The 23,535-nt window shown below is 49.3% G+C and overlaps 1 protein-coding gene across 5 annotated transcripts in view; it reads right to left on the bottom strand.

The window, feature by feature from the left end:
* ARAP1 (ArfGAP with RhoGAP domain, ankyrin repeat and PH domain 1) overlaps positions 1 to 22,326 on the bottom strand; it is a 70,115-nt gene extending 47,789 nt beyond the window's left edge. For 4 of the 5 annotated variants that reach the window (XR_004970389.1, XM_036325079.1, XM_036325081.1 and 1 more), the window contains exon 1: positions 22,202 to 22,326. The gene's annotated coding sequence lies outside the window, so the exon portion shown is untranslated. Of the gene's footprint in view, positions 1 to 1,136; positions 1,167 to 22,201 lie in introns of those variants that run through there. The other variant, XM_036325080.1, reaches the window with a different exon arrangement.
* Between the last annotated feature and the right edge of the window lie 1,209 nt (positions 22,327 to 23,535).

Genomic DNA, 23,535 nt, shown 5'->3' with positions numbered 1-23,535 from the left:
ACACTCCTGCCTCCTTCATTTTCTAAGTGCCCACTTCATGCCCAGCCCCTGCCAGTTTCCCACCTTCATCTCAGTCTCCTCAAACAATCCCAAGGCCTGGTATTTTTACCCCATTTCATGGAGGCTGTGTGAGGTGGAAACTTGCCCAGGTCACTTGCTAGGGCCAACAGGGCCTTCAGGAGATGTGACCACTTCTATCTGGTGGATTCGGCAAGGCTTCCAGAGAGCACTCCTGAACTGGGCCTTGCAGGATACATGGGAGGTTGCCCTTCCAAGCAAAGGAAACTGAGTGTGCAAGGCCAAGGGATGGGACTGGACCTGACAGATGCAGAGACGGGAGATTTCAGTGGAGCAGGAACAGGAAATGTGAAAAGATAGTAGTGACACCCAGAGAGGTTTGGGGACCCTCCCTTGGGTGGCCACAGAGCTGCTGACCATGCGGATGTCAGCATCCACTGCACTCTCATTTGCATGAGTTAGTCAGGCCCAGGGCAGGGCAGCCTTTGAAGGTCCTACCCCTCAGCCAAGACCCTTCCTTGATTGCATCTTCAGATCCCCCTCTACACAGAGCTGCAGAGGGAGACCCAATGGTGTGGGAGAGCAGAAGAGGGAAAAGGCAGGCCCAGGGGTCCAGACACGAGGCCTGAGCTTACCTACCCCTCCCCACCTCCTGCATAGCCCTCCCCCCCACCACACACACACACCAGGCAGGTTGGGCAGGGACCCCAGTGTCCAGACCTCAGGTCTGAGCTTACCCACCCTACCTCCTCTTCCCCTGCACAGCCCCCCACACAAGGCAGGTTGGGCAGGGACCCCTGTGTCCGGACCCCAGGAAACCCCTCAGAGTTCCCGACACAGGAACCAAGAACCCCACCCATCCAGCTTTGGACAGGCCCGGTCTACAAACCACCCCACCCATACCACAAAGGCACACCTCACACTACCTCCAGGGACACATACCTCCCACCGGACCTAGCAGCCACACACAGATCTGCCCCACCACACACACAGCCTTCAGTCTCCACACTCCCCACCAATAACTCGGCTATGTACAAGTGCCTCAGAGCCCCCCAATGCCCAATACCCCTCACCCTCTAAGCCCACCCCCACCCCCCAGCCCAGTCACCAGGGGATACCTATGGGCAGGGCCACCCTCGGTCTGCAGGGCGTTCTCAGGACTCCACTAATGGAGGCAAGAGGCCTTGGAGACACTTCCCTTAGATATGAGGAACTGGGCGGTGGTTGGGTTCCCAGCTCAGAGGGTGCAGAAGTGGCCCCCGCCCCCCTGCAGAAGCCAGCTCCCTCCAGCTCAGACAAGGCAGCAGGTGCACAGCTCACTCGCCTGGGCCCAGGGGCCTATTTTCTGTCTCTCAGGGAGTGGTGGCCACTGCATACTGGTACCAAGGAGGCACCCTGGAGTCTCCAGCCCTGAATCTCTGCCCTGTCACTCACCCTACCACCAATTTTCTGCCCCATCCCATCTGCGGTGTGGTCTGTGCTCTGGTGTCCCAGGAGTGGTGGGGGCTGCCAAGGAGCAGCCCTCAGGCCAGTGAGGACTGAGTAGGAGGGTCCAGGGCCTAGGTGCCTAAAGAGCCACTTCAGCCACCTGTTGGGGAGCTGGGGCCACAGGCCAGAGCCCCTCCCTACAGGACACAAAGCAAGTCCAGGTTCCTGGCTCCACCACTTCTTGCCTAAAGCCCTGGACAAGTCATGCCACATTCTGAGCATCAGTTTCTCCCTCCACAAAGCATGGCTGTCATCCAGATGACTGTGACATGTCACCATATGCATACTAGAGGCCACATGGGTCATCTGCTCACTCCTGGGCTATGAAGAGAGACACTTCCAGTCCTTAGTACCAAGGCCTTGCTGCTCCTGATAAAAGGGGCCCTTGGTGATGGTCTTGTAGCCAGGCTCTAACCTGCACCTTGGAGTTCTGATACCAATGACTACCACCCCCAGCCTCCAGCCATGTCCCTCTGCAGGGCTCTAGACTAGACACCCCACTAGCCCCTGGACTTCTTTGGGGTGGCCCTGGGCACCACACATTCCCCATCCCACAATGAACCCACCAGCTCCTCTCTTGGATAAAGTAAGGCTGCCTCCAACTTACACGGGGACTGTGAGCAAATAAAAAATGCCTCTTCCCACCCTGGCTAATTTAAATGACACTTAAATGCCTCCTCCCTGAGGAGCCCCAGGTCAGGGCTTGCAGCTAAGCAAAGAGGACAGCTGGGTTTCAGTCCTCTCCCAGCTCTCCACTGGTCCCCACCCCCCAGGGGCCCTTAGGCAGTACGCAGTGTGCACACCCACACACAGCGGACTGGTGACGGGCGGAATATTTTAACAACCTCCTTGGAGCAGTAAATCCCGTTTTATTAATGACCAAGGGACCTTAAAGATTAAGTGGCCCTGGACCTCCCTGACCTCAATTTCAGCCTAGCCTTAACTCCCACCCCACTCTTGAAAGACTGCCACTTTCTACAACCTTCATGTCTATACTTTTTAAAGTTTTTACAGTTGTGTATCACTTGTATAATTAGAAGGGAAAATATATATAAAAGTAGTTAAGTCTATTAGAATTGAGTTTGTTCCAGCTTGTTCCTCAAACTGTCAATTATAAGGTAGCTTTATGATTTTAAATATAACACGGATAGACTACTAAGAGAACGACTGTACAAAACTGCTCGTTTCCTGGGCCATCTGGACTAGAGAATGAGAAACCGAGACCCAAAGCTCGCTCCCTCCCCCCTCTGGCTTATCCTCCCACAGATCTAAGACACAGCTTATCAGATGAGGTCCCCTCACCAGGGACCCAGAGGGCAGCCACGGGGAGCAGCCCATGGGCTTTCAGATGGGAAACAGACCGAGATCCATTAGCAAACATGACGTAAGAATCCCCCTTGGCTCTATTACGCATCCCCACCTCCAAATGGATCACACTGGACCTCGCCCTCCCCTTCCCCGCAACTGCCTCCTCATTATGTTTTTGACACATCACCCTGCTCTCCAACCTCATTACCCCCATCACCCCAGGCCTCCTCAGCCTGCCTGAACCCCTGGGCTTTCCTCCCTGCCTCCTGCCCCTCCCTCACCTGTGGCCAGGGCACCCTCTTGCCTATACCTCTAACCTGCCACAAGGCAGAGCTCCTAGCCGGAACCCTAAACCCACAGCCCTGACACACATCCACCTTCCTACTCCCCCATCCACTCTTCAGGCCTCATGCAGGCCCTCCCATTTTAATGTGTGACCCACCAGCCCCACAGCACCCGTGGAGACCTGGGGCATTCCCGCTGGGTCTCTGGACTGGTCCCCTGCCCGTCAGTCACAGACACATCCTACTGGGCCGGGGACTTCCCAGGCAGAGCAGCGAGTGTCTCCCCCATCGAAAGTGCTGGCCAAGCCCAGCTGGCGCGGCTCAGTGGTTGAACATCAACCCAGGAACCAGGAGGTCACAGTTTGATTCCTGGTCAGGGCACATGCCCAGGTTTCGGGCTCGATCCCCAATAAGGGGCATGCAGGAAGCAGCCAATCGATGATGTTTCTCTCTCATCAATGTTTCTGTCTCTCTGACCCCCCTCCCTTCCTCTCTTTCTAAAAATCAATAAAATAAAATAAAATAAAAATTGTAAGATGTTGGCCAAGGGGGGGCCTGAGATGCTAGAGGTAACTGCAGGAAGATCTTCTGTGACCACTGACCGCCTTGGGAAGATGGGTGGGGGGCTCTTAACACTGTAAATGAGGCAAAAACAGGAAGAAACAGGCTAACCACAAGGGGGGTGGGAGTCCACAGGGCTGACAACAGACTCCCAGGCAGCAGGAATGGACAGAACCAGTCACATGCTGAGACCCTCACCACACACCAGAGGAGTTGAGGGCCACTCCTGGCCCTGAGCCCTGACAGAGGAGGGGAAGAGAAGGCTGCTGGATTCCATCCTTTCTGAGTTAACCAGGAACCTGACATGTGCTCACCCAGGAGGAGAGATTAGGAGGGTTCCTCTGCACCCCAGAACTAGCAGCCTAAGAGAACAGGGACCCAAACCTGCCCCCTCACTAGTGCCCCCTGAAATGGAGAAACCAGAAAATAAGCGGCCCAATGCTGCTGGCATCTGAAAGGGGAAGCTGCCTTTGTTGCTGGGGTGAAGGTGACCAGATGGGCGGGGCAGGGGCCAGAAGGGAGAAGGAGATGAGGGGCCAGCCCCACAGGCTCAGGCCTGCAATTGTTGTGTGACCTCTGCGTCCTCCACTATATTATCAGATGACAGATAGGACAGGTTCCTTCCTAGGCCTCTCCTCTCCAGCTCATAGGGAACATTCTAATCCACTTATCGGATCCAGCCATCCCTGCTTAAAGGTCATGAATATGGAGGGCTCACCAGCCATTGTGCTAAACATGTTACATGGACTATTTCATATAATTCTCTAGACAATCTAGAAAGTGGATAGCTTTGGCCCACTTTACAGTTGAGGAAGAAACAGAGCCTCAGAGAGGTGAAGTAACTTGCCCAAAATGACACAGGAGCCAGAATCTGAACCAGGAGCTACCTGGGCCCCTCCTTCCACTCTATGTCCTCAGAGGGGACAGTGTAGAAACAGGCAGGGAGCAAGAGAGGGAGGATGAGTGCCGGCTGAGAAGGGCCTTGAAGGCCATGCTAAGACACTCGCCCTCACTGTTCAGACAACAGGAAGCCATGAAGGGCAGCAGGGTCCTCTGGGGACCAAGTATAGGGCGGCAGACAGGCAGACAGGTAGGCAGGCAGGGGTTCCTACTGCTGTGAGATTGGAAATTCAGACAACTTTTCTGAGTCTCAGTTTCATCATCTGTACAATGGGTGTTACAACAGCTCCACCTTGCAAGCTTGGGAGGAATAAATGTATGCCTTCAACACAGATTCCAAGTCTGACCAGTTCTCACTCCCCGGTGACTTCCCACCTCCCTCAGACAGAAAGTCAAAGACAGTGCATGCACGGCCCACTAGCTCTCTCCCTGCCACCTCCCACCTCCCTGCTGTTCCTCCACCCTCTCCTTGTGCTCCACCTCAGGGCTGCGCACTGGAGCTCCCTCTGCCTGGAAGCTCTTCCAGACATCTACAGGACTCACTGCCATACTTTCCCAGCACCTGCTCAAATACAAGGCCTTCCTTCCATGACCATTCTACCTAAAAAGTACCCCCATCAGTCTCCTAACCCTGTATCATTTTCCAGCATCCCATGTATCACTACTGAACACTGTTCACTGTCCGTCTCAACGGGAGGACCGGGATATTGTCTCATTCACAGCTCTATCCCCAGTGACTAGCCATGTCCGGCCACTGGTGGAATGGATGGATGGACATCTACAAAGGCCTGGCTCACCCAGGTTAGGAGCTTGGGACAGGGGCCTGTGACATGGGTAGGGAGAGAAATAGTTGGCTGAGGCAATAGGACTCAAAGATTCAACTCAGAGACTCCTTGGCACCCTCCATGGCTGGGCCTGACAGTTCTTTTCACCTCTGTGGCCGCCCCAGCCACTTCCTGCTGTGCTGGCCGATAAACATTGCTGGGGGGCAGGGGGGGGGGGGGAGAGGGGGGCCTCACCCACACAGGAAAGTGCTGACTCTCAGGCCCCCTCAAGCTGCCCACCCCTCAACTGTTCCCCAGAGTTCAGAACCACCCAGACTTTCAGGAGTCTCTGAGACCAACACCGCCCCCCAATTCGAGGCAGGTGCCTCTCCCCTGCTTGTCTGCCCCTTCCATGGCTCCCCATTATCCAATGGGGTTCAAAGGCCTCCACCTTCTGGTTCCTGAAGCTTACTCCTCCTCTCCAGTCTCATTCCCCCCAACCCCACTGTCTGACACTTTACCTCCAGGACTTCACTTATTATTCTGTGCCCTCTGCCTGGAACCCCCCACCTCTTGCTCCCTAGGCATATAGGAATCACCTCAACCAACCATTCCTACTTCCAGAGGGGAAGTGAGCCCCAGAGAGATTCAAGAACCTAAGCAGGGTCACACAACAAGTCAAGACCAGGGCCCAGGAACCCTCAGCCTGAGCCCCCACCCCGGGGAGGAGGAGTTCCTCTCAGGTGACCTCAGAGGTGCTGGAGCAACTCCCCTCCTCCAGGTGAGCCGGCTAGGGCAGCCCTGCACTGAGAAATGTGGGTTTTCAGGCCACAAGCGGTAGAGGCAGATGAGTGTCCTAGTTCATGTCCTGGAACAGAACCACTAGACACTCCCTGGATTTCAGCCTCCCTAGGCTTAGCAGGTCTACCTTCTAAGAAGACAGAAGGAGCAGGAACAGGCCTATTTGAGGGGAGAGGTAGGCCTTTAGCTGGGGCTCTGGCACCCCTTCACCAAGCAAGAGACCCTACTCCAGAGCTGTTCTGTTGTCATCTGGTAAAGCTCAGTCCCCAACCTTGCCCTCACGGAGGCCCCTTTTCCCCCACCAGGCTAGGGAAGCTTTTGGGGACAAATTGTCAAATTTTAGCTGCAGACCCACAAAGCGGCCTATCTGGAAGAAGGACCCCACTCAAGTGGGGGAAAGCCTCACCCAGCTTACATATCAAGGGGTGCAGAGCCAAGCACCTCCTACCCCAACTCAGTGAGACATGGAATGCTGATCACACCACACACAGGCAAAAGCACAGGACCTTCAAGGATGCATCTGGGTCCATGTGCACACAGGCACACACACGCAAGCACACTCATAGCACCCCCAGAGGAATGCGGAGCTGGAAGGGGCTCACCCAGCCAGGAAGTCTTCCAGAAGGGGGCAGATTCCTTCATGGGAAGGAAATTCCCATGGGCAGGTCCTGCTCTATGCCCAGGGCTCTTTCAGGGCAGCTGTTGTGCCCACAGGCCCAGGTGGGTACCAGAAGGAGGTGGGGGAAGGCATTGTGAAACACTCCAAGGCTCCAGCCAAGGCCCAGCTTCCCTGCCCCTCGAGGAGGAGCAATGTCTCCCCTTCAGGATCCCAGGCTCAGGTCTGTTAGCTACACTAACCCTCCAAGGCTGGCCCTGGGCCTGCTGAACCACATCCTGTCCCTGGAGTACCTGTTTTGCCCAGCAATGTGGCCCAGACCTTGCTCTGTGACCCAGCCAACCACCAGCCCTCCTGGGGCCTCCCATCAATCCTGTCCTGGGAACCAGGGCAGCCCCACCACCATCAAATGAAAAGGAGGCCAGGCCCCTGTCTGTCCTCTCCCCACTCCCCACCAAGGGGGCTGTCTCTTCTGCTACTTCCTAGTCCGTTGCAGGGCCTGGTTCTCAGACTTCTTGAAAGGGGCAGTTGGGTGTGCATGCTGGGGTGGTGGGTGCAGAGAGCACACGGAGCCTGGCAGCACCTGGGCCACTCACCCCCAAGCAGCCCTGAGGAACTCTCCAGTCATTGTCTGGCACCAGCAGCCAAGGTGTGGCACAGAATCTCTGTTTCTCTAAACTCAGGATCCACTTTTGGAAATTTGGAAGCTGGGAATTGGTTGAATCCTTAATGCCTAGGACCTCAGATTCAGAATCCTAAAATTGCAGCTGCTCAACGTGGGGAGAGGGAGGGCAGAAGTGGAGAGGGTGGAGAAGCCCCCCACCTCAATCTGCCTCACCTCTCACCTGCCCTGTTGGTTGGTTGCTGTTCACACCTGGGGCTGGTAAACCCAAACCTGGGAGGTCCCAGGAGCTGCTGCTTCCTGCTCCCTCCCTGAAGCTCTGGGGAAGCTGAGTCCACTGAAAGTAAGTGACAGCCCAAGGCCTCTCACTGACATACCAGGGGCTCCTGACTCCAGGCCTGACTGAGCCCTGGCTCCAAATTATGATAGGAAGGAAGGGGGAGGGGGGGACACCCAGGCGCAGGGCAATGTCCTCTGGAGTGGTAGGGAAGGTGCCAGAGGAGACCCTGGCACCCGTGTGGAAAATATGCTATAGCTCCCTGTCCTGGGGACTGATTCACCCCAGCACTGCATGGCCAGAAGTGGGTATAGGTCAGGCTCCCCCAGGGGCTTGGGCAGGTGAGATTCCAGGTGTCCTCCGGCTCCCTGCCCCTGAGAATGGAAACAAGAAGTGGCTGAGGGGTCCCAATCCTCCTCTCCCTCCCCACCTTTGGCTCACAATCTTTACCCTCACAGTGAAGATAATGAGAAGGTGGAAGATTTGGCCACATCCCTCCCGCCTGGGTTGGGCTCTCTGACCCTGAATCCTCCCCTGGATCCCTCTCACCTTGAGCACCACACTCTTGATCACAGCTGGTCTATGCTTCTTGCCCTCTTAGCTCTGGAACCATTGTTTCCAGGTTTGTTCAATTAGTCACTGACACCCAGCTATAGCTGATCTCAGTCACCTTTCGAGGAATCCGGGAGAAAGACTTGGGCCCTATGACAAGGCAGGTGGGCAGTGTGTGAAGGAACCTTAGGGTATCAAAGTCCCAGGAGGCATGGAGGTGGAACGCAGACCTCAGAGGCCTTGACTGGGTGCGGTCCCAGCTCTCCCTTTCCTTGGCTAAAGGACTACAGGCAAGTCACTTCTACTGACGATAGTTTCCTCATTCGCAAAAGGGGGTCTGGGAGAACTACTGTATTCAGCAAAGCCGAGCAGACAGGATGAGAACAGGGAGTAGACCTCAGGAGGTGCTCATCCCAGAGCTGAGCCCTTGCGAGTTCATTTCTTGGCAGCAACCAGTCCAGTCTGCAAGCAGGATGCCCTTGCAGGCATCCCATCCCCACAGTCGGCCCCAGCAATGACACCTGACCAGGTGGCCCTCCAATCCCTGCCTGTCACCCCGACTGGGAGTTCCCAAGGTAGAACAGGGTTTGGATCTCCTCTGGCAGAGGAGTGTTCAGGGTTCTTACTGTGAACAAATAGAAATTCAGACCGTAGCTCTACTACAGAATGGATAATCTTGGGCAAATCAGTTAACCTCTCTGGGCCTCAATTTCTTCATCTGTAAAATAGTCTACCCCATAAGACTATTGTTGAGGATTAAATGAAATAATTATATTATTAGCACAGTGCCTAAACATTTAGGCACAAAGTAAGCTTTGTTGGAAGTTGCCCATTGTCTTCACTAGCAGAGAGGTGTGGACAAGGAGCCCAGAATGCTGGTGAACCTTGAGCCCTGGCAAAGGTCAGATCTATGAACCAACTGTTTAATTGAGACAATGGTAGCTGAAGCAATTTCCCGACCAGATAGTCACGTAAATCCTTACTGGAATTGCCTGCCTAAGGGCTATAGGTGTATCCCAAACTGAATAAAAGGATGGCAAGACCTGAGCACAAGTGGAGTCCTTCTTCTTACACTGGGCTCCTGCTTGGCCCCCCAGTTTCCAAATTATTATTTCTTGTCTTGTCTCTGTCATTTGCATGCGGCCCTTCTCCAAAGCCCAAACCCTGAACCATGCGGGACATGGTCATCACATCTGGCACGAAACATGGGGCCTCTGGAGAAGAAGATTTTTGCCTAGAGCAAAGAATGAAGTTTCACCGGCAAGGTGGGGAAGATTTCACCAGACAGGTGGGAAAGAATTCACCGTATAGGTGGGGAAATTTGCCGAATGTAAAGCCCACAGTCAGCTGCAGAAGTCGCGATCTGTAAGTAGGGTGGGAACGTCTTTTTTTTTTTTTTTTTTTTTTTTTTGGAACGTCTTTTTTTGAGCCAGGTTAATGGGGCAGAATTTGGTTAAAAAGTAAGAAACTTCATTGTAGACTTTTGGTTTGCATGCTTAAGGAATTAAAGTTTCAGAAGGTATTCTCTTACAGTTTTTGCTTGATGTTATAGAACATAACCCTTCGTTTTCTGAAGAAGGTACATTAGATCTTGAATGTTGGCAAAGACTGGGTCAAAATTTGAAAAAAGCTCAGCAGCAGGGGAAAATTTTGCCTCCAAACTGTTTCTCCTTGTGAAACATGGTATTGCATTTGCTAGAGCCTTTTAAAGAGGCTAAGGAGGATAAACCTCCTCCCCTTGCACCCTCTGCTCCTAAAGAAGAGCAAAAAGAAAAATTGGAGGAATGGCCTTCATGGCCCCCTCCTCCATTGTCCTAATCCTGAAACATTTAATTCGCTGTTAATAGAATCACCTATGCAAAGAGCCATCAGAGAAGGATTGAAGGACATGTCAGTGGAAGAAAGACTTGCTTTTCCTATTATACAGGTAGTTGACCCACAGCTTCCAAATCAGATAATAAAACACCATGAAAAACTTGACTTTAAAATGATAAAGGCCTTACGGGAAAGCATACTTCAGAACGGTCCGACAGCTCCTTTTACAGGAGAAATGATGAACAACATTTCTGAAGCATTATTAGCTCCTTATGATTGGTATTCTCTGGCTCGTGCAACTCTGGATGGAGGAGATTATTTACTATGGAAGGGAGAATTTTTGGAGAAATGTCAGGAGCAAGCCCATGCAAACTGCAGGCTGAATGCTCAAATAACTTATGAAATGCTGGCAGGACTGGGACAGTATATTGATGTGCAAAATCAGGCTCAGGAAAAAGTACCATTATCATATTTAAAAATGTGGTTTCTTGTTCAAATCATAAAATACCTAATTTGTTTTGAGGATCGAAAATCTATAATTTCTAAAAAGCCGCGGGATCCACCACTTCTGATTTAAAAGGCGGCTGGAGAGGGCAGAGCTATCAGCTCTCCCCGCAAAAAAATTCTCTAATGCTTTGTTTAAAAATTACTGAAGAATGCGTTGGGATAAGCAAATGTTGGCAAAAATCATTCTAAGAGCTAGTCATTACTTTGGAAAGCAAAATAGAAAAAAATTTCAGAGTCTGTCATTTTATTTGGTTTAATGTGCTTACTGATTAAACATGCCTTTAGTTTAACTGGAAAGAGAAACGTGGCAGAACCACTTACTGAATTTTCCCCCAAAGCAATCAGGAGGTGGGGAAAGGGAAACACGTGGTGATCCTGTAACATAAACTCCTGAGTGTGCTAGGAAAAGTCTCCTTCTCGCCATGAAAAGTTTTACAAAATTTAGAAATGCGTCTGGGATTTCTGTGCTCGTAAGGAGAAAGGCTAGCTTAAAAACAAATGTGCACAACCGTCCAATTTCGGATATTAGATAGATTTTTGAGCTAAACTTAACTCTCTTTGCAATAGTACAGAATCAAACCCAAAATGTTTTTTCTCAAGAGAAAGATGGCGGAAAGGACACAAAAGAAAGATACCAACTGGTTCTAGCAACAAGATTGGTATTTCCATAATAAAAAGTAGTTTATTTAAATAATAATGGACCGCGTTCAAAAGTTAACATTAAAACTGCTAAAAATCAATAAATCATCTGTTATAAAACTTGCTAAAGAAAATGCCTTAAATAATTATAATTGGCTCTAGAACTCAAAATTGTTAAAACACAGATAAATATGAAGGTCCAATAGCCCAGGGGGAAACTAGCTTCGCTCTTTGACATTTAAATAGACCAGGCTAGCCCTAACGGGTTTGGCTCAGTGGACAAAGTGTCGGCCTGTGGACTGAAGGGTCCCAGGTTCCATTCTGGTCAAGGGCATATACCTTGATTGCGGGCACATCCCCAGTAGGGGGCGTGCAAAAGGCAGCTGATCGATGTTTCTCTCTCATCGATGTTTCTAACTCTCTATCCCTCTCCCTTCCTCTCTGTAAAAAAATCAATAAAATATATTTTTTTAAAAATAAAAATAAATAAATAAATAGACCAGGCTAGGTCAAACCTGTTTCTCCAGCCAAGGACAAAGCTTTCTGCCCGCCCCCCCACCCCCCACCCCCCACCCCCCACCCCGTGGAGACCTCTTAAAGAAAAAATGTGGTCGTTTTAAATTGCACTAGTTTCCCCGCAGCAGTAACCAGCAGAAAGAATATAGCTAATTTGCATTTGAATGACTACAGACTTCCTCCAAACTTGTTTGGCAGCTTAAAACTTTGGGAGTTGGGAGAAACCAAGATGGTGGCATAGGTAAATACCGGAAATTGCTGCCTCCCACAACAACTTCAAAAATACAACTAAAAGACAAAACGGACATCATTCAGCACCACAGGAAGGCTGGCTGAGTGGAAATTCTACAACTAGAAGGAAAGAGAAAAGCACACTGAGACTCAGAGGAGATGCCAAAGTGCAGAGATACGGAGGCGCACACGGCAAGGGCTGGCAACTGAGGACACAGTTGTCTTTTTGAATTGGGAGGGAGTCTCAAGCCCCTGACTGCTCTGAACTCCAATTCCGGGTGAGTCTCTGGGGACCCAGACTCATACGGGGAGAAACTGGACTGTCTGGCAGCAGGCAGAACTCGGAACTCGAGAGCGGCTTTCTCTCAGAGGTGCTTGCAGCGATTACCGGGACACTGAGACGCAGGCCCGTTGGAAGGGCTGAGGATCAGCCATAGCTGCTTGCTCCGGCCTGAGACCCTGCCCCACCCAGGCTGCAGCAGAGGCTTTTGCATATGAATGCCCTGGCCCTTTGCAATCTGAAAATTACCTAACAAACTGCAGCTGGGCCAGACAGACCCAGAACTTCCAACAGAAGGCCCAAGGCCCAAGGCCCCACAGCAGCTTGCATTGCTTCACAGCTGGGCCTCATTTGGGCACCTTCAAATCCAAAACAAGGAAGGGGAATCTGCAGATCTCCTCGTAGCTCCTGCTGGGTAGCCTCAGGCAGAGGCTAAATTAGCACCTCCTTAGATCCAAAAGCCAGTGTACCCAGTGGTCAGAGTGGGACCATCCAATTACAACTCCTCAGATCCACAAGGGGCACACTCAGGGGGCAGAGTCAGTGAGCACCAAAGCTCCACTGAAGGAAGTATTGCCTCATAAGGGTGTCTCCAGCACAGAAGTTCTCCCACAATAGACACAGCTGATTCTCACAACCAATTGGTCTGGAGGTCAATTCCTCTTAATGATACCTACAACAATCAAGCCTTAACTACAACAAGACTGTGCACAAAGCCCACAAAGGGGTGCACCAAGAGTGTCCACCTCAAGTAATTGGGGAGGCTGAGCCACTGGGCCCTATAGGACACCTAGCACACAAAGCCACTCTACCAACACAGGGAAGCATAAAAAATCTGGAGACAAAGAAACAGGTCACAAATGACAGAAATGGAGGAAAGCAAACGACTGGATATAGAGTTCAAAACCACACTTTTAAGGTTTTTCAAGAACTTTCTAGAAACCGCCGATAAATTTAGTAAGACCCTCAAAAAGTCTGGTGAGACCGCCGATAAATGTAGTGAGACCCTCAAGAAATCTAGTGAGACCCTCAAGGTTATGAAAAAGGACCAACTAGAAATTAAGCATACACTGACTGAAATAAAGGATATTATGCAGAGTTCCAACAGCAGACTAGAGTATCGCAAGAATCAAGTCAAAGATCTGAAATACGAAGAAGCAAAAAACACCCAGCCAGAAAAGCAAAATGAAAAAAGAATCCAAAAATATGAAGATAGTGTAAGGAGCCTCTGGGACAGCTTCAAGCGTACCAACATCAGAATTATAGGGGTGCCAGAAGAAGAGAGAGAGCAAGATATTGAAAACCTATTTGAAGAAATAATGACAGAAAACTTCCCCTACCTGGTGAAAGAAATAGACTTACAAGTCCAGGAAGCGCAGAGAACCCCAAACAAAAGGAATCCAAAGAGGACCACACCAAGACACATCATAATTAAAATGCCAAGAGCAAAAGACAAAGAGAGAATCTTAAAAGCAGCAAGAGAAAGACAGTCAATTACCTACAAGGGAGTACCCATACGACTGTCAGCTGATTTCTCAACAGAAACTTTGCAGGCCAGAAGGGAGTGGCAAGAAATATTCAAAGTGATGAATACCAAGAACCTACAATCAAGATTACTTTATCCAGCAAAGCTACCATTCAGAATTGAAGATCAGATAAAGAGCTTCACAGGTAAGAAAAAGCTAAAGGAGTTCATCATCACCAAACCAGTATTATATGAAATGCTGAAAGGTATCTTTTAAGAAGAGGAAGAAGAAGAAAAAGGTAAAGATACAAATTATGAACAACAAATACACATCTATCAACAAGTGAATCTAAAAATCAAGTGAATAAAGAATCTGATGAACAGAATGAACTGGTGATTATAATAGAATCAGGGGCATAGAAAGGGAGTGGACTGACTATTCTTGGGGGGGGAAGGGGTGAGGAGGATGCGGGAAGAGACTGGACAAAAATCGTGCACCTATGGATGAGGACAGTGGTGGGGTGGTGAGTGCAGAGGGTGGGGTGGGAACCGGGTGGAGGGGAGCTATGGGGGGAAAAAAGAGGAACAACTGCAATAATCTGAACAATAAAGATTTAATTAAAAAGAAAAACTTTGGGAGTTGACTAAATTAATTAAATAATAAAATTTTTAAATATGTAGGTATTTTCAAATGACAAAATACTAAAATGTTAATCTAAATTTGACTCATGAAAAATGTAGAGGATAGAATTGAATTTGTTAATTAAATATGTCTTGTATTTTTAAAAAATATATGAAGTTATTATTAATCTGAATATTTAACTTGCCACCATAAAATTTAAGACTTCTAAAAATTTTAAATTCAACTTAAATTGGGAGAAACCATATAGTTGTGGTAAAATTTCAACCTAATCTAGTTAAAAAAAAAAGAGGATTAATTCTGCGATCTGAACCAAATTTTTAATACAAAAACCAGCTTAAATATAATTGATATCTTTTAAGATAATTATAAAAATATATAATCTTTAAATTACACACACACACACACATATATATATATATATATATACACACACATATATATATTTGATGATCTTTCCAAGTTAAATTTTAAGACTTTAACCAAGAATAACTTTCGGACATTTCATGGGCCCTGAAATGTTTTCAAAGGTTTGTTCTCTCTTAAAAGAAATATTTTTAAATTAAGCCAATTTAGTATACTTGAAATTACGTGGAAAGCTTTATCAAATAAAAATTAATAAATATATTTTACTGATATACCTATATTTTATACGTTATGAAGGTTTTGGCCTCCGAGGAAGGGCAAAACAAAATTAATTCTTAAGTAAAAGCCAAAGAATTCAACAGCAGAATTTTAAAACAGAATTTTAAGACAAAAAGCCCCTAGCAGCCTCCATTTTAAATAGGTTGGGGGTGGGGCGACATATGTGCCTCATGGATCAAACATATAAATTTACTTGCTTTGCCTTTTTAATAAAGATACCTACTTTAATTACTTTACAAATTAGCTTTTTAAATTATAACCAAGGTTTCATATAATTTCAGCTAAATGAGAAGCCAATATTTTTATAAGCAATTGGATCCTAGTGAAGTCTTCTAAGAAAGTTACTGAGACCTCCCATAATCCCTGTATATGCAAATAAGCCAAAGGGAATACTCTTTAAAAGTAAAATTCTAAGCTTAATAAAACGGAGAAATTTTAAAATTTTGAAATCTCTTCCACTAATATTTACAGAGTTAACTGAAAATTGTTATTCAAGCACTAAATCTGATCATTACTAGTAGTCACCATGATTATAAGGGAAGTCGTTTAATGACTACATGGCCTGGCAGTATTAGTAAGCATCAAGAAGCAACCATGTTTGTTATATTTGTTGTTTGGTGTAAAAAAGAAAGATAAAGATTTTTAAAAGAAACTCTCTAAGTGTGGCCTAAAAATTACTCTGGAAGGAAGTAAAGAGAGGTCCCCTTCAAATATCTGAAGAATTGTAATTAAAAGTAAATATATTGGGCCTCAAAAAGAAAAGTAAATATTTGTATTTTTGCCTCCCTAAACAAAGTTTATGTAAAATTACTCAAAGACTAATAGCAGAAATTTAGGTAGTGTCATTTATTGTCCACAGCCAAGGACAAGTAAAATTTAAAAATAAGCCTTATTTCAGACTAATTTAAATTGGCAAATTTAAATAAATAAATATTCACGAAATTTAGTTTCCTAACTGTTCTTAAGCATTAACTAGGTTTTTATTGATGGTTCATCTCATAGTAAACTTGCTTAATATGCAATGAATCCAAACCAGTCATATTTCTGTGCATACAATTAAAAGCTATCAAGACTGCATTGCAGGATTTCCAAAAGCCTTTTAATATTATTTAAATAAAAAAAAAATAAAAAAGAAGAAGGGGGATAGTGGAATAATCCCCTGTGAGTAAATTACATCAAGAAAATTTTTTACTTTGAAAATTATTTTTCACTTGTAATGCTGAAAACAAGACACCCATGAAAACAAACTTGGTGTCAAAATAAGCCAAAGGAAAATGGTTTGGGCACAATGAAAGGAAAGGATCCCAAGTCTAGTTTATAGAAAAGATTCCTTTATTAACCTTTGGTTGAGAATATGCTTGTATATTTCCAAAAAACCCCTCCAAGCCTGTGTGGACTCCCGCAAGAAATATTAAACTTCAACATGGATCCGAGGGAGGGACTAGCCAGGTTAATGAGGACCCTGCACCTGGAGCCACACCTTGTAGCTTCCGACAATCTCAGCCACAGATAACAGCAACCCCGGGCAACCCTCTGAAGATAAGGAGTGGGAGGACGACGAGGCGGAGGGCAAACAGTCCAGAGGTCACCTGGAGCATGTTGAAGACAACGGTCCAGAAAGCTGAGCGAATTTGTGAGGAGACCAAAACCCAAGAACACCTGAGAAAGTCTTCCTTGCCATGCTGTGCGGTAATTTTACCAGGGGCAAATGGGGAAGTATTTTGGACTTATGTTCCTGACCCTCCATGGGTAAGACCCCTGCCTAATGTAGTCACCAATAATACCAAACACCTTGGTCATCCAGGAGGACCATGGGTGGGGCAAGAAAGTATATGGGCAAAGTATAATTACGTGGGTGCTTCCCTTTTGTATGACACAGAATCAAACCACTGCTCCTTTGTGTGTAAAATTAAAGAGAGGCTTCTGGCTTGCATGGACACCAAAGGATGGGGAGGCAAAAGCCCAAATACGTCTACTATCACTACTTGCTCCAGGGAGAGGTGCAGAAAATGTAACTGTACTAAGACACCACCACCCCCAGACTAAGCCATTATGTAAAAAGTCTTGTGAATGGGACCCCACCGAGGAAGAAATTAATTGGCAAGACTGTTACAGTGATTACCCTACCACCAGCAAACTTAGTAACAGGTTTTCCTTTGTGGATTAGAGCCCCTATGGGTCTTCGTATAGTAACAATTGCACCCTAAAATGGAAGGGAAATGCATCCTATCTATATGTTGATGCAAATCACTCCATCTCATGGCATGGAGGAGGACTTGTTGGATCCCAATTACAACATGACAACTGGCCCCTACAAAATACGCAATGGAAATTAGCTGCTGCACTTGCACCTATTAAATGGTATAGTTTTAATTATAGCTCAGATAATTCCATTCGTACCTTATGGGGAACTCCCAATAAGAGAGTATTTGCCACCGCCTGTGTGTTTGATCCGTTTGTACTCCTCTCAGGCCCCATCCAGATGTGCCTTAATGCTACAAGCCATCTGTACGAGGTGTCATGCACAGGCTGTATACTATCCCATTGTATTTCCTCATGATTTTAAAACAACCAGCTTTCGCTTGGGTTCCTACTAACCTAACCGAGCCTTGGGAATCTCATTAAACCTACCAACTGATACATGATCTGGTAAAAATATTAAAAAGACAAAAAAGATTTCTTGGAATGTTAATTGCAAGAATCTTTGCCCTCGTAATTTTACTTACTTCTGTGGGCATTGCTGCTTCATCCATGGTACAAACTGTTCAACCTTCTCAGTTTGTACTACATGTTAAGGAAAATGTAACTAAGACCTTGTCTATGCAAAAAAGAATTAACAGCCAGTTTGAGATTGAATTGTCGGCACTAAACTCTACAGTCTTATGAATGGGTGATAAAATCCATAGCTTAGAGCAAAGAATATCCTTGCAGTGTCATTATAATTTTTCCCAGATTTGTGTTACCCCCATTCCCTATAATAATACCTTGCACCCTTGGGAATCAATAAAAAATCACCTTCTTGGTGCTTGGCGTAAAGGTAACACAACCCTTGATATTTTAGAATTACAGCAGCATATTGTACAATTATCCCAGGCAAACTTACAAACTAATTCCTTGGATACCTGGCAGTAATTTAAAAAGGACATGAAAGAATTTAACCCCTTCCACTGGATAGCCCTGCATTAGCCTCTCAGCATAACCACTGTTGCTTGTCTCATTTTTGTTCTCATGTTTATTTCTAGCCTGCAGATGCAGAATGAAGAGCCTTAAAAGGACTCGAACCCTTTAGGCGGCATTCACTTTTTAAGACTTATTAAGGAAAAGAAAAGGGGGAGATGTTGAAAGCTGCCCATTGTCTTCACTAGCAGAGAGGTGTGGACCAGGAGCCCAGAAAGCTGGTGAACCTTGAGCCCTGGCAAAGTCAAGACAATGGTAGCTGAAGCAATTTCCCGACCAGATAGTCATATAAATCCTTACTGATAAGATAGTCTGCCTGTTACTAGAACTGCCTGCTTAAGGGGTATAGGAGTATCCCAAACTGAATAAAAGGATGGCAAGACCTGAGCACAAGTGGAGTCCTTCCTCTTGCGTTGGGCTCCCGCCTGGCCCCCCAATTTCCAAATTATTATTTCTTGTCTCGTCTCTGTCATTTGCACATGGCCCTTTTCCAGAGCCCGAACCTGAACCATACGGGACGTGGGTCATCACAAAGCTTCTTATAAACAGTAGCTACCACTACTATCATTACTACTATTAAATAATAATTTGGTTATTAAATTGGTCACTTAACTCCACATCCCCTCCCCGCTACTCTGATTGTCCCAATGGTTTAGAATAGATGTCCTGATTATAGAATACACTTCCCCCTTCTGACCATATTCCAAAGGATGAGCCAGAGAGAAATTCCACAGAAAGGTCACGCAGAAGACCAACCATGTACTGCCCCCCACCCCCAGGCCGTCCCTGACACCTGGGGTCATCTGTCTCCCTGGGTTAGGACTATCCTCCCCAGAGCCTTGGTTGGAATGTACAGGTCTGGGGATCTAACAGGGGTGGGCTAAATGGACAAGATGTCCTCTCTGATCAGGGCTGGGGGCACTCAGGAGTTAGCAGCAAGCCCTGTGTTTTATGGGGAGTGCATTTATAGGGAATCGCTGAGGGCCCCCATATCCTCCTATTCAGACCCTTGGAGCCACCCTTAGTGCAGAACCCCTTCCTGAAACATCAAACACTCCTCTGTGCAGGGCTCTGGAAGGGATGAGTCCAGCCTGCCCGAGACCAGAGGAGGGGGTGAAAGTGGCCACCCAAGGGACTGGACTCTGCTCCTGAGGGAGAGGGGCCAGGTCTGCTTGGCTGAGGTCATACCCTGCTGCCTTGGACACCGACCAGGGGAAAGCCCCTTCCTGACTGGGACCCTGGACTGAGCTCAAGGAGTGAGGTCAGGCTATGGGAAGGGAAATCAGGCTGAAGACGGGGGCGGGGGCTGGAAGTAGGGGATCCTGGATCCTGATCCTGCTTCTACCACTGATTGGCTGTAACCTTGAGCAAGTGACTTTGCCTCTCTGGGCCTCATCTGTAGACTGGAACCTAACTCCTAAGGTTGGCTGGCTGGTTAACACACATAAATTTGCCAGCAACGGCGCTGTGTGCATGTTTGCTGACGTTGTCATCCTTGCTGATGTCATTACTCAGCTCGCTCTGAGTTTCTTCCCCTTTTACTGGAGAGTGAGCTTGTCTCGTGGAATGATGTAAAGCTGGTAAAGTAACAAATGCGTGGTGTCAGGCACACTGTAGTACTTAAATCAAGGAGGGCACCCTTCCTTTCTCTCCTTTCCCAGAGAGGAGCCAGACTATGAATCCGAGTCAAGACTGACCCCCACCAGCGCTCTCTGTGTCCTGTCTCTGGCCCTTGGCCTCAGTCTCCCCACCTGTGAAAAAAGCTTCTGGGCCAAGTGGTCTCTGACTGTCCATGGCCATATGTGCTCCAGCCTCCCTCTCCCCTCCATTCTCTCCTTCCCTCTCCATTTCCAGCTCACGTCCACTACATCCCCTCCTACTGCAAAGAGAACCCTTGGAGCCCTAAAGAGGCTGCTGGTGGGCAATGGGGAACCAGCCCTCAAGTAGCCCAGGGCCCATTCGAGGCCTCCAAGGGTTAAGATCCAGAGTGAAGGGGGGTGTGGGGAAGAGGCAGGGAGAGGCCTGGAGCCCAGGGCCTGCCTCCCCTCCCCCTACCCTGGGAACAGAAGCTACTTGTTTGGGCATCAGCCGGCTGGCTTTGAGCTTGGCCAAAGGGAGACTGGGGTGGGGAGGGGAGAGGGCCCTGGAGAGCAGAGGGGACTCCCTTCTTCCAGCCAATGGGCAAGTCCATCACTAGCCCCTAGGACTCTCAGAGGTCCCTTACCCCTATAAACTGACCCCTTCCCCCAGGTTCTGCCGTTTCTTCATTCAAACACTCACTGCTGGGGGCAGGATTTAGACTCAGGCCCAGCTCTTGCCCACGACCAGGCTCTTTTTGGAGCATGGGACCAGGGCTATCACCCCATCCTACAGATGGGGAAATGAAGGCTCTGAGGAACTGAGCCAGGAACTAAGAAGTCTGGGGACTTGTTACTTTATTAACATAGGGTTTGGTGGCAGCACAGGGGCTGCCTCACATCCCTGACATTCCCATATCTCTGCAAACCCCTTCCCCACAGAGCTCCAAGGAGGCCCTTGCTAAGCTGAGCCACTACACAGGCCTAAAAGGCTGGGCAGCAATAAGCAGCCCACCTGTGAAGTCCCAAAGGATCTAGGAGATTTGGAGGGGTGAAAACTTAGGGGACGGAGGATGGTGGGGAGACAAGCAACCTGAACAAAGGGCTGAGGCTTGATGTATGGAAAAGCATGACTGGAACCCGACAGGTGGTGGAGGTGAGGCTGGGGTCAAGTGGGGAATGCCCCAATGAAGCTTGGGTACAATCTGGGCCCCTGGTGGCCTCTGCCAATTTCCACCTCCCTAGTTGTCAGTACTCTGCCTGGATCAGCCCCCTCTTGCCCTACTCCTGTGAGCAAATGGCAAATGGGGAGGCAGAGTTCCCAGGTCAGAATCTGGACAATCCCAAACCCATGGGACACGGGCATGAGTTCTCTCTACACCCTGCCCTTGCTACCCCTTCGTGCCATACCCATCTCCTCACCATTCCTCAAATATGCCATGCAAGTTCCTGCCCTTGCACAAGCTATGCCCTCCTCTGGGGGGTCCTTATCCTTGTGAATTGACACAACTGCTGAGGCCCATTCCAGTCATCTCCCCCTGGGCCTCCAAGAGTTCCAGTCCCTCATTCCATCTCAGTGCCAGTCTAGACCTGTCTTTGTGACTCTGCTGGTATCCTTCTACCCTGTAATGAGCTTACTGGGAGGTCTCCCCTAGCCTGGCACTCTGCTCTCTGAGACAGGCGTCCTGGGTGCCTGTCTGGACCTGGGTGCTCAGTCAAATCCTTCCCTGAGTACCTCTACACATCGGACCCTATAGCCCTCCCCACCCCCCAAGCCTGGGGATCAGGGAAGGATTCCAGGACAGTTTTGGGGGAGGGGGTGCATATGCCAGAAGTCATGTTGTGATGGCTTTTGACCTAAGCTCCCCAGCAACAAAAACACCTCTGGCAATCTGAAACCAAACACCCACCCCATGCCCCCCAGGCTGCACTCCAAGTCTGCTCTCTCCAGGCCCAATTTCCCACTCCAGGCGTGACCCCATTCAATGTGAACACAAACCTCCTTTCTTTCCCCAACAACTGGGCCAGGTAGGGGCTCTTGGGAGGCCATGCCACCATTTACTGGTGGGGAATTGGGGCAGAGACCGGAAGTAGTCTTCCCAAGGTCACTGCCCAGGTCCTGGGCATAGGGTCGTAGCAATGTGCAGAGCTGTCGGGGTCTCCGCGGTCAACGAGGTGCGAGCCTTCATTTCACAGATGAGAAAAGCAAGGCGTCCGACCAGGGCTAGCTCCGATCCCGAGAGCCTTCCTGCCAGAGGGTGAGGGCTGGAAGCCCTGTCCCGCCGGTTCGCCCTTCTCTCTACGGTCTCTGGCCCGACGGCGCACCGTCGAGAAGCCACCGCCACCCCCACCGCGAGACCGGAGAACAGATAACACAACCTGCAGAAACACCCGCGGAAGTAGGTGTCAGGCACAGCATCGCCGCGGGGCCTCGGCGTTCCCTTCTGCGGAATGGGAAAACTCCGGGCCACACCTGGGGAAGGAGCGGGGACGGGGATGCCCCGGCAGCCTCACTGACCTGCTCTGAGCCAAGACCACGAGGAGACCCGGTTCCGACACCGGCACCGCCACGCTCCCGCCGCAGCAGCGAACTCGCAGCCTCAGGCCGGGCGCGCCCACCCCACCGGGCGCTTCCGCCCGCCCACGTGACGCCCTGGGAGGGGAGGGCGGGGTCTGCGCGTGACCACGCCCGAGGGCGGGGGCGTGACGTGGCCACGCCCCCGGTGACCCCGCCCAGTCAGAGTCTTCGGGTTCGCCGTGCAGATGGTGGGTCTGTGTGCCTCCCGTTTGTGTCTCCCGCTCCTCTGCCTGCTGGAAGGTCCGTTTCTGTCTCCTGAGCCTACCACCCCCATCCGCGGAGTCTCCCTGCCTCTTGCTACTCTTCTTCTGGTGACTGTGCCCAGAGGGATGAGCCACACGCCCCCAGGAGCCCAGACCGCCCAGGGTGTAAAAACCAGGACGACCAAGGTCTCTGACCTCCTCTTCTAGGAAGTCCTTCCCCACCCCATTCTCTGAGTTTAGCCCACTTCTCCCCAGAGCCACTTCCCCCAGAGGCGGGGTGGTTGGGAGGAGTCCTGCCCAGTTAAAGATCCCTCGGCTGAAGGCTGCAGCCTAAGGTTCCGGCACCTGGGAGTTCTCTACCATCCTGCAAGCACACACGGATGAAGGCCCAGAGTCTGGCAGGCATTCCTGGTTCCTGTGTCCAGGGCACCTTTGGGGTCAGCCAAGCAGAAACCTTAGCTTTTTTATGCTTCCATTTCGCCAAATACCCCGTGGAGTCATTTGAAAGAACAGCTCTCACCAGGGTGGGGCACGGGGGTTTACTCTGAGATTGGGAGTTATTAATTTGAGCACCTTCTACATGCCAGGCCCAGTGCCAAACACCTCACTGGAGGTCTTCAAAATGACCTAGGGAGGGCTCAAATCACAGGGCCCATTCCCTCCAGTGCCCTGGAGTCTGATGGCCCTCACCTCAACCCCAACCTCCCTCCTCCAGAACGTGATGCCCCAACCTCAGTTCTGAGGCCCCCAACCTCAGTTCTGAGGCCCACAGCCCTGTGGCCTGACACCCAGGGACCTCTCCATCTCCCTTCCCTGATGACTAGAGAGTATCAGTCCCCCAATCCATAGATTGGACGCTATGAGGCCGAAGGTCACAAAATAGAAACCCACTTCCCCAATGAGCTGAAGGTCATACCAAAAAACCCCACCCTCTGACCCCTGACCCAGGGCCTCTAGCCAGAGCTACTCCTTCTCTTAGAGCAGTGAAAGGTAGTCATATAGCCTGGAGAGAATGGCAGAATGACCACCAACAGGTGGGTGGATGAAGAGTGAACTAATGAATAGACACAA

Source organism: Myotis myotis, unplaced genomic scaffold (assembly GCF_014108235.1).
Source record: "Myotis myotis isolate mMyoMyo1 unplaced genomic scaffold, mMyoMyo1.p scaffold_m19_p_10, whole genome shotgun sequence".
Taxonomy (NCBI): Eukaryota; Metazoa; Chordata; class Mammalia; order Chiroptera; family Vespertilionidae; genus Myotis; species Myotis myotis.
This window is presented reverse-complemented; position numbering and strand designations above follow the sequence as displayed.